This window comes from Brachyhypopomus gauderio, unplaced genomic scaffold (genome assembly GCF_052324685.1).
Source record: "Brachyhypopomus gauderio isolate BG-103 unplaced genomic scaffold, BGAUD_0.2 sc194, whole genome shotgun sequence".
NCBI classification, from domain to species: Eukaryota; Metazoa; Chordata; class Actinopteri; order Gymnotiformes; family Hypopomidae; genus Brachyhypopomus; species Brachyhypopomus gauderio.
In genome coordinates, this window is record NW_027507015.1 from 189,098 (window position 1) to 204,578 (window position 15,481).

Sequence of the window (15,481 nt, forward strand, 5' to 3'; positions counted from 1 at the left end):
CTTTTGGCCAAATATGTAGAAGTCTGGAGGTCCTGGAGAAGATTCAGCAAGAGATCTTTGATAAGATAGGCCAATGTAACACATCTCTCGACATTACCCCTTGTCATCACGCCATCTGTTGTCAGCAAATCAACCTCATGGCTCAAGGGAATTGGCAGATCTTTTGTACAAGCATATGAACATATCAGCTTGGCAAACATGCTTTTAAGTTTTGAAATTTCCAGGTCTACTTCTAAACATCTTGTCGAGCACCATTTTCATTCACTTTCTTGAAAGGGACTTACATTTTTTACGACACAAGCTTGAATTTGTAGGTTATTTTGAGTGTCTATTGGGATTTGCTAGAGTGAAGCATGAAGTGCCTTGAAGAGTTTCATTAAATTAAAACATTGAAAGAAATGCTATAGAGTGAATTCACCCTGTCTTTAGAGGCTTTCTATCAATTTTTGACTCACACCCCTCTGACATTGAAAGGTGTGCTATTTTTGGACTAAAGGAATGCTTTTTTAGGACTAAAGCTGACTTAGCAGAGGATGGTTTCGATCCATCGACCTCTGGGTTATGGGCCCAGCACGCTTCCGCTGCGCCACTCTGCTTTCCCAGCACCTCAGATGGGACTCGAACCCACAATCCCTGGCTTAGGAGGCCAGTGCCTTATCCATTAGGCCACTGGGGCTCTTGCTAAAGCTTGCGGATGTCCAGTACCCACGATGAACGCAACCTATACTTCTGGAATATATCAGAGGGCTCTGTTCTCAGTACAGTCTGTTCTAGTCAGACACCTGAGAGACAGAAAAATGAAAAGTCAGTACAATGCTTCAACTCAATTTTGTTTCTGTACTGCTTTGTGCAAACACGACCATAGCTGAAGGGAATTAGCAGATCTTTTGTCATTTCAATCATTATGAATTTCAGTTTCCCTTTCACCCACTGAGCAGGGGACTTAGCAGATCTTTTGTATTTTCAATCTTTCTGGATTTCAGTTTCCCTTTCACCCAATCTTTGATATCCAGTGACATTTGAAAAATCCACACGTTGTTCCGCGTCCATTCTTTTGGCCAAATATGTAGGAGAAGTCTGGAGGTCCTGGAGAAGATTCAGCAAGAGATCTTTGATAAGATAGGCCAATGTAACACATCTCTCGACATTACCCCTTGTCATCACGCCATCTGTTGTCAGCAAATCAACCTCATGGCTCAAGGGAATTGGCAGATCTTTTGTACAAGCATATGAACATATCAGCTTGGCAAACATGCTTTTAAGTTTTGAAATTTCCAGGTCTACTTCTAAACATCTTGTCGAGCACCATTTTCATTCACTTTCTTGAAAGGGACTTAAATTTTTTACGACACAAGCTTGAATTTGTAGGTTATTTTGAGTGTCTATTGGGATTTGCTAGAGTGAAGCATGAAGTGCCTTGAAGAGTTTCATTAAATTAAAACATTGAAAGAAATGCTATAGAGTGAATTCACCCTGTCTTTAGAGGCTTTCTATCAATTTTTGACTCACACCCCTCTGACATTGAAAGGTGTGCTATTTTTGGACTAAAGGAATGCTTTTTTAGGACTAAAGCTGACTTAGCAGAGGATGGTTTCGATCCATCGACCTCTGGGTTATGGGCCCAGCACGCTTCCGCTGCGCCACTCTGCTTTCCCAGCACCCCAGATGGGACTCGAACCCACAATCCCTGGCTTAGGAGGCCAGTGCCTTATCCATTAGGCCACTGGGGCTCTTGCTAAAGCTTGCGGATGTCCAGTACCCACGATGAACGCAACCTATACTTCTGGAATATATCAGAGGGCTCTGTTCTCAGTACAGTCTGTTCTAGTCAGACACCTGAGAGACAGAAAAATGAAAAGTCAGTACAATGCTTCAACTCAATTTTGTTTCTGTACTGCTTTGTGCAAACACGACCATAGCTGAAGGGAATTAGCAGATCTTTTGTCATTTCAATCATTATGAATTTCAGTTTCCCTTTCACCCACTGAGCAGGGGACTTAGCAGATCTTTTGTATTTTCAATCTTTCTGGATTTCAGTTTCCCTTTCACCCAATCTTTGACATCCAGTGACATTTGAAAAATCCACACGTTGTTCCGCGTCACCTCTTTTGGCCAAATATGTAGAAGTCTGGAGGTCCTGGAGAAGATTCAGCAAGAGATCTTTGATAAGATAGGCCAATGTAACACATCTCTCGACATTACCCCTTGTCATCACGCCATCTGTTGTCAGCAAATCAACCTCATGGCTCAAGGGAATTGGCAGATCTTTTGTACAAGCATATGAACATATCAGCTTGGCAAACATGCTTTTAAGTTTTGAAATTTCCAGGTCTACTTCTAAACATCTTGTCGAGCACCATTTTCATTCACTTTCTTGAAAGGGACTTACATTTTTTACGACACAAGCTTGAATTTGTAGGTTATTTTGAGTGTCTATTGGGATTTGCTAGAGTGAAGCATGAAGTGCCTTGAAGAGTTTCATTAAATTAAAACATTGAAAGAAATGCTATAGAGTGAATTCACCCTGTCTTTAGAGGCTTTCTATCAATTTTTGACTCACACCCCTCTGACATTGAAAGGTGTGCTATTTTTGGACTAAAGGAATGCTTTTTTAGGACTAAAGCTGACTTAGCAGAGGATGGTTTCAATCCATCGACCTCTGGGTTATGGGCCCAGCACGCTTCCGCTGCGCCACTCTGCTTTCCCAGCACCCCAGATGGGACTCGAACCCACAATCCCTGGCTTAGGAGGCCAGTGCCTTATCCATTAGGCCACTGGGGCTCTTGCTAAAGCTTGCGGATGTCCAGTACCCACGATGAACGCAACCTATACTTCTGGAATATATCAGAGGGCTCTGTTCTCAGTACAGTCTGTTCTAGTCAGACACCTGAGAGACAGAAAAATGAAAAGTCAGTACAATGCTTCAACTCAATTTTGTTTCTGTACTGCTTTGTGCAAACACGACCATAGCTGAAGGGAATTAGCAGATCTTTTGTCATTTCAATCATTATGAATTTCAGTTTCCCTTTCACCCACTGAGCAGGGGACTTAGCAGATCTTTTGTATTTTCAATCTTTCTGGATTTCAGTTTCCCTTTCACCCAATCTTTGACATCCAGTGACATTTGAAAAATCCACACGTTGTTCCGCGTCACCTCTTTTGGCCAAATATGTAGAAGTCTGGAGGTCCTGGAGAAGATTCAGCAAGAGATCTTTGATAAGATAGGCCAATGTAACACATCTCTCGACATTACCCCTTGTCATCACGCCATCTGTTGTCAGCAAATCAACCTCATGGCTCAAGGGAATTGGCAGATCTTTTGTACAAGCATATGAACATATCAGCTTGGCAAACATGCTTTTAAGTTTTGAAATTTCCAGGTCTACTTCTAAACATCTTGTCGAGCACCATTTTCATTCACTTTCTTGAAAGGGACTTACATTTTTTACGACACAAGCTTGAATTTGTAGGTTATTTTGAGTGTCTATTGGGATTTGCTAGAGTGAAGCATGAAGTGCCTTGAAGAGTTTCATTAAATTAAAACATTGAAAGAAATGCTATAGAGTGAATTCACCCTGTCTTTAGAGGCTTTCTATCAATTTTTGACTCACACCCCTCTGACATTGAAAGGTGTGCTATTTTTGGACTAAAGGAATGCTTTTTTAGGACTAAAGCTGACTTAGCAGAGGATGGTTTCGATCCATCGACCTCTGGGTTATGGGCCCAGCACGCTTCCGCTGCGCCACTCTGCTTTCCCAGCACCACAGATGGGACTCGAACCCACAATCCCTGGCTTAGGAGGCCAGTGCCTTATCCATTAGGCCACTGGGGCTCTTGCTAAAGCTTGCGGATGTCCAGTACCCACGATGAACGCAACCTATACTTCTGGAATATATCAGAGGGCTCTGTTCTCAGTACAGTCTGTTCTAGTCAGACACCTGAGAGACAGAAAAATGAAAAGTCAGTACAATGCTTCAACTCAATTTTGTTTCTGTACTGCTTTGTGCAAACACGACCATAGCTGAAGGGAATTAGCAGATCTTTTGTCATTTCAATCATTATGAATTTCAGTTTCCCTTTCACCCACTGAGCAGGGGACTTAGCAGATCTTTTGTATTTTCAATCTTTCTGGATTTCAGTTTCCCTTTCACCCAATCTTTGACATCCAGTGACATTTGAAAAATCCACACGTTGTTCCGCGTCACCTCTTTTGGCCAAATATGTAGAAGTCTGGAGGTCCTGGAGAAGATTCAGCAAGAGATCTTTGATAAGATAGGCCAATGTAACACATCTCTCGACATTACCCCTTGTCATCACGCCATCTGTTGTCAGCAAATCAACCTCATGGCTCAAGGGAATTGGCAGATCTTTTGTACAAGCATATGAACATATCAGCTTGGCAAACATGCTTTTAAGTTTTGAAATTTCCAGGTCTACTTCTAAACATCTTGTCGAGCACCATTTTCATTCACTTTCTTGAAAGGGACTTACATTTTTTACAACACAAGCTTGAATTTGTAGGTTATTTTGAGTGTCTATTGGGATTTGCTAGAGTGAAGCATGAAGTGCCTTGAAGAGTTTCATTAAATTAAAACATTGAAAGAAATGCTATAGAGTGAATTCACCCTGTCTTTAGAGGCTTTCTATCAATTTTTGACTCACACCCCTCTGACATTGAAAGGTGTGCTATTTTTGGACTAAAGGAATGCTTTTTCAGGACTAAAGCTGACTTAGCAGAGGATGGTTTCGATCCATCGACCTCTGGGTTATGGGCCCAGCACGCTTCCGCTGCGCCACTCTGCTTTCCCAGCACCCCAGATGGGACTCGAACCCACAATCCCTGGCTTAGGAGGCCAGTGCCTTATCCATTAGGCCACTGGGGCTCTTGCTAAAGCTTGCGGATGTCCAGTACCCACGATGAACGCAACCTATACTTCTGGAATATATCAGAGGGCTCTGTTCTCAGTACAGTCTGTTCTAGTCAGACACCTGAGAGACAGAAAAATGAAAAGTCAGTACAATGCTTCAACTCAATTTTGTTTCTGTACTGCTTTGTGCAAACACGACCATAGCTGAAGGGAATTAGCAGATCTTTTGTCATTTCAATCATTATGAATTTCAGTTTCCCTTTCACCCACTGAGCAGGGGACTTAGCAGATCTTTTGTATTTTCAATCTTTCTGGATTTCAGTTTCCCTTTCACCCAATCTTTGATATCCAGTGACATTTGAAAAATCCACACGTTGTTCCGCGTCACCTCTTTTGGCCAAATATGTAGAAGTCTGGAGGTCCTGGAGAAGATTCAGCAAGAGATCTTTGATAAGATAGGCCAATGTAACACATCTCTCGACATTACCCCTTGTCATCACGCCATCTGTTGTCAGCAAATCAACCTCATGGCTCAAGGGAATTGGCAGATCTTTTGTACAAGCATATGAACATATCAGCTTGGCAAACATGCTTTTAAGTTTTGAAATTTCCAGGTCTACTTCTAAACATCTTGTCGAGCACCATTTTCATTCACTTTCTTGAAAGGGACTTACATTTTTTACAACACAAGCTTGAATTTGTAGGTTATTTTGAGTGTCTATTGGGATTTGCTAGAGTGAAGCATGAAGTGCCTTGAAGAGTTTCATTAAATTAAAACATTGAAAGAAATGCTATAGAGTGAATTCACCCTGTCTTTAGAGGCTTTCTATCAATTTTTGACTCACACCCCTCTGACATTGAAAGGTGTGCTATTTTTGGACTAAAGGAATGCTTTTTTAGGACTAAAGCTGACTTAGCAGAGGATGGTTTCGATCCATCGACCTCTGGGTTATGGGCCCAGCACGCTTCCGCTGCGCCACTCTGCTTTCCCAGCACCTCAGATGGGACTCGAACCCACAATCCCTGGCTTAGGAGGCCAGTGCCTTATCCATTAGGCCACTGGGGCTCTTGCTAAAGCTTGCGGATGTCCAGTACCCACGATGAACGCAACCTATACTTCTGGAATATATCAAAGGGCTCTGTTCTCAGTACAGTCTGTTCTAGTCAGACACCTGAGAGACAGAAAAATGAAAAGTCAGTACAATGCTTCAACTCAATTTTGTTTCTGTACTGCTTTGTGCAAACACGACCATAGCTGAAGGGAATTAGCAGATCTTTTGTCATTTCAATCATTATGAATTTCAGTTTCCCTTTCACCCACTGAGCAGGGGACTTAGCAGATCTTTTGTATTTTCAATCTTTCTGGATTTCAGTTTCCCTTTCACCCAATCTTTGATATCCAGTGACATTTGAAAAATCCACACGTTGTTCCGCGTCCATTCTTTTGGCCAAATATGTAGGAGAAGTCTGGAGGTCCTGGAGAAGATTCAGCAAGAGATCTTTGATAAGATAGGCCAATGTAACACATCTCTCGACATTACCCCTTGTCATCACGCCATCTGTTGTCAGCAAATCAACCTCATGGCTCAAGGGAATTGGCAGATCTTTTGTACAAGCATATGAACATATCAGCTTGGCAAACATGCTTTTAAGTTTTGAAATTTCCAGGTCTACTTCTAAACATCTTGTCGAGCACCATTTTCATTCACTTTCTTGAAAGGGACTTAAATTTTTTACGACACAAGCTTGAATTTGTAGGTTATTTTGAGTGTCTATTGGGATTTGCTAGAGTGAAGCATGAAGTGCCTTGAAGAGTTTCATTAAATTAAAACATTGAAAGAAATGCTATAGAGTGAATTCACCCTGTCTTTAGAGGCTTTCTATCAATTTTTGACTCACACCCCTCTGACATTGAAAGGTGTGCTATTTTTGGACTAAAGGAATGCTTTTTTAGGACTAAAGCTGACTTAGCAGAGGATGGTTTCGATCCATCGACCTCTGGGTTATGGGCCCAGCACGCTTCCGCTGCGCCACTCTGCTTTCCCAGCACCCCAGATGGGACTCGAACCCACAATCCCTGGCTTAGGAGGCCAGTGCCTTATCCATTAGGCCACTGGGGCTCTTGCTAAAGCTTGCGGATGTCCAGTACCCACGATGAACGCAACCTATACTTCTGGAATATATCAGAGGGCTCTGTTCTCAGTACAGTCTGTTCTAGTCAGACACCTGAGAGACAGAAAAATGAAAAGTCAGTACAATGCTTCAACTCAATTTTGTTTCTGTACTGCTTTGTGCAAACACGACCATAGCTGAAGGGAATTAGCAGATCTTTTGTCATTTCAATCATTATGAATTTCAGTTTCCCTTTCACCCACTGAGCAGGGGACTTAGCAGATCTTTTGTATTTTCAATCTTTCTGGATTTCAGTTTCCCTTTCACCCAATCTTTGACATCCAGTGACATTTGAAAAATCCACACGTTGTTCCGCGTCACCTCTTTTGGCCAAATATGTAGAAGTCTGGAGGTCCTGGAGAAGATTCAGCAAGAGATCTTTGATAAGATAGGCCAATGTAACACATCTCTCGACATTACCCCTTGTCATCACGCCATCTGTTGTCAGCAAATCAACCTCATGGCTCAAGGGAATTGGCAGATCTTTTGTACAAGCATATGAACATATCAGCTTGGCAAACATGCTTTTAAGTTTTGAAATTTCCAGGTCTACTTCTAAACATCTTGTCGAGCACCATTTTCATTCACTTTCTTGAAAGGGACTTACATTTTTTACAACACAAGCTTGAATTTGTAGGTTATTTTGAGTGTCTATTGGGATTTGCTAGAGTGAAGCATGAAGTGCCTTGAAGAGTTTCATTAAATTAAAACATTGAAAGAAATGCTATAGAGTGAATTCACCCTGTCTTTAGAGGCTTTCTATCAATTTTTGACTCACACCCCTCTGACATTGAAAGGTGTGCTATTTTTGGACTAAAGGAATGCTTTTTCAGGACTAAAGCTGACTTAGCAGAGGATGGTTTCGATCCATCGACCTCTGGGTTATGGGCCCAGCACGCTTCCGCTGCGCCACTCTGCTTTCCCAGCACCCCAGATGGGACTCGAACCCACAATCCCTGGCTTAGGAGGCCAGTGCCTTATCCATTAGGCCACTGGGGCTCTTGCTAAAGCTTGCGGATGTCCAGTACCCACGATGAACGCAACCTATACTTCTGGAATATATCAGAGGGCTCTGTTCTCAGTACAGTCTGTTCTAGTCAGACACCTGAGAGACAGAAAAATGAAAAGTCAGTACAATGCTTCAACTCAATTTTGTTTCTGTACTGCTTTGTGCAAACACGACCATAGCTGAAGGGAATTAGCAGATCTTTTGTCATTTCAATCATTATGAATTTCAGTTTCCCTTTCACCCACTGAGCAGGGGACTTAGCAGATCTTTTGTATTTTCAATCTTTCTGGATTTCAGTTTCCCTTTCACCCAATCTTTGATATCCAGTGACATTTGAAAAATCCACACGTTGTTCCGCGTCACCTCTTTTGGCCAAATATGTAGAAGTCTGGAGGTCCTGGAGAAGATTCAGCAAGAGATCTTTGATAAGATAGGCCAATGTAACACATCTCTCGACATTACCCCTTGTCATCACGCCATCTGTTGTCAGCAAATCAACCTCATGGCTCAAGGGAATTGGCAGATCTTTTGTACAAGCATATGAACATATCAGCTTGGCAAACATGCTTTTAAGTTTTGAAATTTCCAGGTCTACTTCTAAACATCTTGTCGAGCACCATTTTCATTCACTTTCTTGAAAGGGACTTACATTTTTTACAACACAAGCTTGAATTTGTAGGTTATTTTGAGTGTCTATTGGGATTTGCTAGAGTGAAGCATGAAGTGCCTTGAAGAGTTTCATTAAATTAAAACATTGAAAGAAATGCTATAGAGTGAATTCACCCTGTCTTTAGAGGCTTTCTATCAATTTTTGACTCACACCCCTCTGACATTGAAAGGTGTGCTATTTTTGGACTAAAGGAATGCTTTTTTAGGACTAAAGCTGACTTAGCAGAGGATGGTTTCGATCCATCGACCTCTGGGTTATGGGCCCAGCACGCTTCCGCTGCGCCACTCTGCTTTCCCAGCACCTCAGATGGGACTCGAACCCACAATCCCTGGCTTAGGAGGCCAGTGCCTTATCCATTAGGCCACTGGGGCTCTTGCTAAAGCTTGCGGATGTCCAGATGAACGCAACCTATACTTCTGGAATATATCAAAGGGCTCTGTTCTCAGTACAGTCTGTTCTAGTCAGACACCTGAGAGACAGAAAAATGAAAAGTCAGTACAATGCTTCAACTCAATTTTGTTTCTGTACTGCTTTGTGCAAACACGACCATAGCTGAAGGGAATTAGCAGATCTTTTGTCATTTCAATCATTATGAATTTCAGTTTCCCTTTCACCCACTGAGCAGGGGACTTAGCAGATCTTTTGTATTTTCAATCTTTCTGGATTTCAGTTTCCCTTTCACCCAATCTTTGATATCCAGTGACATTTGAAAAATCCACACGTTGTTCCGCGTCCATTCTTTTGGCCAAATATGTAGGAGAAGTCTGGAGGTCCTGGAGAAGATTCAGCAAGAGATCTTTGATAAGATAGGCCAATGTAACACATCTCTCGACATTACCCCTTGTCATCACGCCATCTGTTGTCAGCAAATCAACCTCATGGCTCAAGGGAATTGGCAGATCTTTTGTACAAGCATATGAACATATCAGCTTGGCAAACATGCTTTTAAGTTTTGAAATTTCCAGGTCTACTTCTAAACATCTTGTCGAGCACCATTTTCATTCACTTTCTTGAAAGGGACTTAAATTTTTTACGACACAAGCTTGAATTTGTAGGTTATTTTGAGTGTCTATTGGGATTTGCTAGAGTGAAGCATGAAGTGCCTTGAAGAGTTTCATTAAATTAAAACATTGAAAGAAATGCTATAGAGTGAATTCACCCTGTCTTTAGAGGCTTTCTATCAATTTTTGACTCACACCCCTCTGACATTGAAAGGTGTGCTATTTTTGGACTAAAGGAATGCTTTTTTAGGACTAAAGCTGACTTAGCAGAGGATGGTTTCGATCCATCGACCTCTGGGTTATGGGCCCAGCACGCTTCCGCTGCGCCACTCTGCTTTCCCAGCACCCCAGATGGGACTCGAACCCACAATCCCTGGCTTAGGAGGCCAGTGCCTTATCCATTAGGCCACTGGGGCTCTTGCTAAAGCTTGCGGATGTCCAGTACCCACGATGAACGCAACCTATACTTCTGGAATATATCAGAGGGCTCTGTTCTCAGTACAGTCTGTTCTAGTCAGACACCTGAGAGACAGAAAAATGAAAAGTCAGTACAATGCTTCAACTCAATTTTGTTTCTGTACTGCTTTGTGCAAACACGACCATAGCTGAAGGGAATTAGCAGATCTTTTGTCATTTCAATCATTATGAATTTCAGTTTCCCTTTCACCCACTGAGCAGGGGACTTAGCAGATCTTTTGTATTTTCAATCTTTCTGGATTTCAGTTTCCCTTTCACCCAATCTTTGACATCCAGTGACATTTGAAAAATCCACACGTTGTTCCGCGTCACCTCTTTTGGCCAAATATGTAGAAGTCTGGAGGTCCTGGAGAAGATTCAGCAAGAGATCTTTGATAAGATAGGCCAATGTAACACATCTCTCGACATTACCCCTTGTCATCACGCCATCTGTTGTCAGCAAATCAACCTCATGGCTCAAGGGAATTGGCAGATCTTTTGTACAAGCATATGAACATATCAGCTTGGCAAACATGCTTTTAAGTTTTGAAATTTCCAGGTCTACTTCTAAACATCTTGTCGAGCACCATTTTCATTCACTTTCTTGAAAGGGACTTACATTTTTTACAACACAAGCTTGAATTTGTAGGTTATTTTGAGTGTCTATTGGGATTTGCTAGAGTGAAGCATGAAGTGCCTTGAAGAGTTTCATTAAATTAAAACATTGAAAGAAATGCTATAGAGTGAATTCACCCTGTCTTTAGAGGCTTTCTATCAATTTTTGACTCACACCCCTCTGACATTGAAAGGTGTGCTATTTTTGGACTAAAGGAATGCTTTTTCAGGACTAAAGCTGACTTAGCAGAGGATGGTTTCGATCCATCGACCTCTGGGTTATGGGCCCAGCACGCTTCCGCTGCGCCACTCTGCTTTCCCAGCACCCCAGATGGGACTCGAACCCACAATCCCTGGCTTAGGAGGCCAGTGCCTTATCCATTAGGCCACTGGGGCTCTTGCTAAAGCTTGCGGATGTCCAGTACCCACGATGAACGCAACCTATACTTCTGGAATATATCAGAGGGCTCTGTTCTCAGTACAGTCTGTTCTAGTCAGACACCTGAGAGACAGAAAAATGAAAAGTCAGTACAATGCTTCAACTCAATTTTGTTTCTGTACTGCTTTGTGCAAACACGACCATAGCTGAAGGGAATTAGCAGATCTTTTGTCATTTCAATCATTATGAATTTCAGTTTCCCTTTCACCCACTGAGCAGGGGACTTAGCAGATCTTTTGTATTTTCAATCTTTCTGGATTTCAGTTTCCCTTTCACCCAATCTTTGATATCCAGTGACATTTGAAAAATCCACACGTTGTTCCGCGTCACCTCTTTTGGCCAAATATGTAGAAGTCTGGAGGTCCTGGAGAAGATTCAGCAAGAGATCTTTGATAAGATAGGCCAATGTAACACATCTCTCGACATTACCCCTTGTCATCACGCCATCTGTTGTCAGCAAATCAACCTCATGGCTCAAGGGAATTGGCAGATCTTTTGTACAAGCATATGAACATATCAGCTTGGCAAACATGCTTTTAAGTTTTGAAATTTCCAGGTCTACTTCTAAACATCTTGTCGAGCACCATTTTCATTCACTTTCTTGAAAGGGACTTACATTTTTTACAACACAAGCTTGAATTTGTAGGTTATTTTGAGTGTCTATTGGGATTTGCTAGAGTGAAGCATGAAGTGCCTTGAAGAGTTTCATTAAATTAAAACATTGAAAGAAATGCTATAGAGTGAATTCACCCTGTCTTTAGAGGCTTTCTATCAATTTTTGACTCACACCCCTCTGACATTGAAAGGTGTGCTATTTTTGGACTAAAGGAATGCTTTTTTAGGACTAAAGCTGACTTAGCAGAGGATGGTTTCGATCCATCGACCTCTGGGTTATGGGCCCAGCACGCTTCCGCTGCGCCACTCTGCTTTCCCAGCACCTCAGATGGGACTCGAACCCACAATCCCTGGCTTAGGAGGCCAGTGCCTTATCCATTAGGCCACTGGGGCTCTTGCTAAAGCTTGCGGATGTCCAGTACCCACGATGAACGCAACCTATACTTCTGGAATATATCAAAGGGCTCTGTTCTCAGTACAGTCTGTTCTAGTCAGACACCTGAGAGACAGAAAAATGAAAAGTCAGTACAATGCTTCAACTCAATTTTGTTTCTGTACTGCTTTGTGCAAACACGACCATAGCTGAAGGGAATTAGCAGATCTTTTGTCATTTCAATCATTATGAATTTCAGTTTCCCTTTCACCCACTGAGCAGGGGACTTAGCAGATCTTTTGTATTTTCAATCTTTCTGGATTTCAGTTTCCCTTTCACCCAATCTTTGATATCCAGTGACATTTGAAAAATCCACACGTTGTTCCGCGTCCATTCTTTTGGCCAAATATGTAGGAGAAGTCTGGAGGTCCTGGAGAAGATTCAGCAAGAGATCTTTGATAAGATAGGCCAATGTAACACATCTCTCGACATTACCCCTTGTCATCACGCCATCTGTTGTCAGCAAATCAACCTCATGGCTCAAGGGAATTGGCAGATCTTTTGTACAAGCATATGAACATATCAGCTTGGCAAACATGCTTTTAAGTTTTGAAATTTCCAGGTCTACTTCTAAACATCTTGTCGAGCACCATTTTCATTCACTTTCTTGAAAGGGACTTAAATTTTTTACGACACAAGCTTGAATTTGTAGGTTATTTTGAGTGTCTATTGGGATTTGCTAGAGTGAAGCATGAAGTGCCTTGAAGAGTTTCATTAAATTAAAACATTGAAAGAAATGCTATAGAGTGAATTCACCCTGTCTTTAGAGGCTTTCTATCAATTTTTGACTCACACCCCTCTGACATTGAAAGGTGTGCTATTTTTGGACTAAAGGAATGCTTTTTTAGGACTAAAGCTGACTTAGCAGAGGATGGTTTCGATCCATCGACCTCTGGGTTATGGGCCCAGCACGCTTCCGCTGCGCCACTCTGCTTTCCCAGCACCCCAGATGGGACTCGAACCCACAATCCCTGGCTTAGGAGGCCAGTGCCTTATCCATTAGGCCACTGGGGCTCTTGCTAAAGCTTGCGGATGTCCAGTACCCACGATGAACGCAACCTATACTTCTGGAATATATCAGAGGGCTCTGTTCTCAGTACAGTCTGTTCTAGTCAGACACCTGAGAGACAGAAAAATGAAAAGTCAGTACAATGCTTCAACTCAATTTTGTTTCTGTACTGCTTTGTGCAAACACGACCATAGCTGAAGGGAATTAGCAGATCTTTTGTCATTTCAATCATTATGAATTTCAGTTTCCCTTTCACCCACTGAGCAGGGGACTTAGCAGATCTTTTGTATTTTCAATCTTTCTGGATTTCAGTTTCCCTTTCACCCAATCTTTGATATCCAGTGACATTTGAAAAATCCACACGTTGTTCCGCGTCCATTCTTTTGGCCAAATATGTAGGAGAAGTCTGGAGGTCCTGGAGAAGATTTAGCAAGAGATCTTTGATAAGATAGGCCAGTGTAACACATCTCCCGACATTACCCCTTGTCATCACGCCATCTGTTGTCAGCAAATCAACCTCATGGCTCAAGGGAATTGGCAGATCTTTTGTACAAGCATATGAACATATCAGCTTGGCAAACATGCTTTTAAGTTTTGAAATTTCCAGGTCTACTTCTAAACATCTTGTCGAGCACCATTTTCATTCACTTTCTTGAAAGGGACTTACATTTTTTACAACACAAGCTTGAATTTGTAGGTTATTTTGAGTGTCTATTGGGATTTGCTAGAGTGAAGCATGAAGTGCCTTGAAGAGTTTCATTAAATTAAAACATTGAAAGAAATGCTATAGAGTGAATTCACCCTGTCTTTAGAGGCTTTCTATCAATTTTTGACTCACACCCCTCTGACATTGAAAGGTGTGCTATTTTTGGACTAAAGGAATGCTTTTTTAGGACTAAAGCTGACTTAGCAGAGGATGGTTTCGATCCATCGACCTCTGGGTTATGGGCCCAGCACGCTTCCGCTGCACCACTCTGCTTTCCCAGCACCCCAGATGGGACTCGAACCCACAATCCCTGGCTTAGGAGGCCAGTGCCTTATACATTAGGCCACTGGGGCTCTTGCTAAAGCTTGCGGATGTCCAGTACCCACGATGAACGCAACCTATACTTCTGGAATATATCAGAGGGCTCTGTTCTCAGTACAGTCTGTTCTAGTCAGACACCTGAGAGACAGAAAAATGAAAAGTCAGTACAATGCTTCAACTCAATTTTGTTTCTGTACTGCTTTGTGCAAACACGACCATAGCTGAAGGGAATTAGCAGATCTTTTGTCATTTCAATCATTATGAATTTCAGTTTCCCTTTCACCCACTGAGCAGGGGACTTAGCAGATCTTTTGTATTTTCAATCTTTCTGGATTTCAGTTTCCCTTTCACCCAATCTTTGACATCCAGTGACATTTGAAAAATCCACACGTTGTTCCGCGTCACCTCTTTTGGCCAAATATGTAGAAGTCTGGAGGTCCTGGAGAAGATTCAGCAAGAGATCTTTGATAAGATAGGCCAATGTAACACATCTCTCGACATTACCCCTTGTCATCACGCCATCTGTTGTCAGCAAATCAACATCATGGCTCAAGGGAATTGGCAGATCTTTTGTACAAGCATATGAACATATCAGCTTGGCAAACATGCTTTTAAGTTTTGAAATTTCCAGGTCTACTTCTAAACATCTTGTCGAGCACCATTTTCATTCACTTTCTTGAAAGGGACTTAAATTTTTTACAACACAAGCTTGAATTTGTAGGTTATTTTGAGTGTCTATTGGGATTTGCTAGAGTGAAGCATGAAGTGCCTTGAAGAGTTTCATTAAATTAAAACATTGAAAGAAATGCTATAGAGTGAATTCACCCTGTCTTTAGAGGCTTTCTATCAATTTTTGACTCACACCCCTCTGACATTGAAAGGTGTGCTATTTTTGGACTAAAGGAATGCTTTTTTAGGACTAAAGCTGACTTAGCAGAGGATGGTTTCGATCCATCGACCTCTGGGTTATGGGCCCAGCACGCTTCCGCTGCGCCACTCTGCTTTCCCAGCACCCCAGATGGGACTCGAACCCACAATCCCTGGCTTAGGAGGCCAGTGCCTTATCCATTAGGCCACTGGGGCTCTTGCTAAAGCTTGCGGATGTCCAGTACCCACGATGAACGCAACCTATACTTCTGGAATATATCAGAGGGCTCTGTTCTCAGT

The 15,481-nt window shown here is 42.1% G+C and overlaps 14 non-coding genes across 14 annotated transcripts; all 14 read right to left on the bottom strand.

Moving 5' to 3' along the window:
- Window positions 1–603: 603 nt before the first annotated feature.
- trnar-ccu (transfer RNA arginine (anticodon CCU)) lies at window positions 604–676 on the bottom strand. The gene has a single exon. It is a non-coding gene; the product is annotated as a tRNA-Arg (tRNA).
- Window positions 677–1,657: 981 nt separating this feature from the next.
- Window positions 1,658–1,730, bottom strand: trnar-ccu (transfer RNA arginine (anticodon CCU)). The gene has a single exon. It is a non-coding gene; the product is annotated as a tRNA-Arg (tRNA).
- Window positions 1,731–2,708: 978 nt separating this feature from the next.
- On the bottom strand, window positions 2,709–2,781 carry trnar-ccu (transfer RNA arginine (anticodon CCU)). The gene has a single exon. It is a non-coding gene; the product is annotated as a tRNA-Arg (tRNA).
- A 978-nt stretch (window positions 2,782–3,759) lies between these two features.
- trnar-ccu (transfer RNA arginine (anticodon CCU)) lies at window positions 3,760–3,832 on the bottom strand. Its single transcript has one exon. It is a non-coding gene; the product is annotated as a tRNA-Arg (tRNA).
- A 978-nt stretch (window positions 3,833–4,810) lies between these two features.
- On the bottom strand, window positions 4,811–4,883 carry trnar-ccu (transfer RNA arginine (anticodon CCU)). The gene has a single exon. It is a non-coding gene; the product is annotated as a tRNA-Arg (tRNA).
- A 978-nt stretch (window positions 4,884–5,861) lies between these two features.
- trnar-ccu (transfer RNA arginine (anticodon CCU)) lies at window positions 5,862–5,934 on the bottom strand. The gene has a single exon. It is a non-coding gene; the product is annotated as a tRNA-Arg (tRNA).
- Window positions 5,935–6,915: 981 nt separating this feature from the next.
- Window positions 6,916–6,988, bottom strand: trnar-ccu (transfer RNA arginine (anticodon CCU)). Its single transcript has one exon. It is a non-coding gene; the product is annotated as a tRNA-Arg (tRNA).
- A 978-nt stretch (window positions 6,989–7,966) lies between these two features.
- Window positions 7,967–8,039, bottom strand: trnar-ccu (transfer RNA arginine (anticodon CCU)). The gene has a single exon. It is a non-coding gene; the product is annotated as a tRNA-Arg (tRNA).
- Window positions 8,040–9,017: 978 nt separating this feature from the next.
- Window positions 9,018–9,090, bottom strand: trnar-ccu (transfer RNA arginine (anticodon CCU)). The gene has a single exon. It is a non-coding gene; the product is annotated as a tRNA-Arg (tRNA).
- Window positions 9,091–10,063: 973 nt separating this feature from the next.
- trnar-ccu (transfer RNA arginine (anticodon CCU)) lies at window positions 10,064–10,136 on the bottom strand. The gene has a single exon. It is a non-coding gene; the product is annotated as a tRNA-Arg (tRNA).
- Window positions 10,137–11,114: 978 nt separating this feature from the next.
- trnar-ccu (transfer RNA arginine (anticodon CCU)) lies at window positions 11,115–11,187 on the bottom strand. Its single transcript has one exon. It is a non-coding gene; the product is annotated as a tRNA-Arg (tRNA).
- A 978-nt stretch (window positions 11,188–12,165) lies between these two features.
- On the bottom strand, window positions 12,166–12,238 carry trnar-ccu (transfer RNA arginine (anticodon CCU)). Its single transcript has one exon. It is a non-coding gene; the product is annotated as a tRNA-Arg (tRNA).
- A 981-nt stretch (window positions 12,239–13,219) lies between these two features.
- Window positions 13,220–13,292, bottom strand: trnar-ccu (transfer RNA arginine (anticodon CCU)). Its single transcript has one exon. It is a non-coding gene; the product is annotated as a tRNA-Arg (tRNA).
- A 2,032-nt stretch (window positions 13,293–15,324) lies between these two features.
- On the bottom strand, window positions 15,325–15,397 carry trnar-ccu (transfer RNA arginine (anticodon CCU)). The gene has a single exon. It is a non-coding gene; the product is annotated as a tRNA-Arg (tRNA).
- Window positions 15,398–15,481: the final 84 nt, after the last annotated feature.